Genomic DNA, 1,261 nt, shown 5'->3' on the forward strand with positions numbered 1-1,261 from the left:
TGAAAGCCTTTCTACTCGGTCTTGTCTCGGTCTCAGACTGGCTGGACTCCGGGTTTTAAATCAAGACCGCCACTGATCGCCTGTTTCCCAACATCATTACTTTGATTAGATGGAAACGCCCCTTTCTGAACTTCAATTCACTTGTAGTTTGATTTTTATCCCCCGGTTACGTCCGCAACCTTCCCGGTGTTACGGTCTAAGTGAGTGCAGGGGGCACACAAGATGTGATATTTATGGTCTTGGTCGTGACTCGGTCTCGATCCCTAAAAGTCTCAGTCTTGGTCTCGGAGCACTCTGGTCTCAGGTATGTTCTGGTCTCCAGCCTCGTTCATACTCGCTCACCTCCCTGAACACATCGTACACTGAGAAAAATAAAACCTTCATCCCCCTTCCACAATAATTCATAGAAAACATTTAAATGTGTCTACAATGAATGTTTACTTCCAACAAAGTAAAGAAAACTGTTCCATGATTTTAGCTTTAAGCTGGATGTCTGAGGTCATGATGTAAAGATGAAGTGTTGCTGATTATCTGTCGTCATGGTAACTTTACCCGCTGCACTGTTTTATATTGAAAAGGCTTTTAAAAGACGACTCTGCTCATCGTTGGAAAGATGTTGGTTTTAAATGTTTTGACCATTTGGAACAGATTGCGGCTCACTATTTGTCTCACTTTCTCACACATTCTTAGTGACATCCCACATGGTGGCTGAAATAAGTGAATTACTGAGCAGTGCATCAAAGTCCTGGACAAAAAGAATGTAATAGATTGAGGCGGATCTGGTCTCATGACAGCCTGCATGTGGATCTGCAGCTCAGCCCTGCATCCTCTGAAATCATGTTTCCTGTCAGGTATCCATCGATCACATCCTCACCCGGGGGGTCTTTGTCAGAACGGTAGAGACTGCAGGAGTTTTAAAATCCTTCTTGATTTATCAGGTGCATGAGGAGAATCTTAACAGAAATATATATATTGTAAAATGTCTAAATGATTTCCGGAGGACTGACCCTGAAATCCTCCTTTCTTGATAAACTCCTAAATGAGGCTCTTACAAAGGTTTGTTGTTGTTTTGTTTTTACTCTTTCTGCTGAAACGAGTTCCCAATGGAAGACAGAAAGAGGCACAAATAAATCCATTCATACTCAGTTGAGCTTTCATATCTGTCCTCTGATGTTTTCCCCTCTGTGCTGTTTCAACGTTTTCCCGCAGTTATTTCAATTTAGTGTCTGGTTTGATTTTATTCCAAATGTGGGAGCCGAGG

This window comes from Labrus mixtus, chromosome 1 (assembly GCF_963584025.1).
Source record: "Labrus mixtus chromosome 1, fLabMix1.1, whole genome shotgun sequence".
NCBI lineage: Eukaryota > Metazoa > Chordata > Actinopteri > Labriformes > Labridae > Labrus > Labrus mixtus.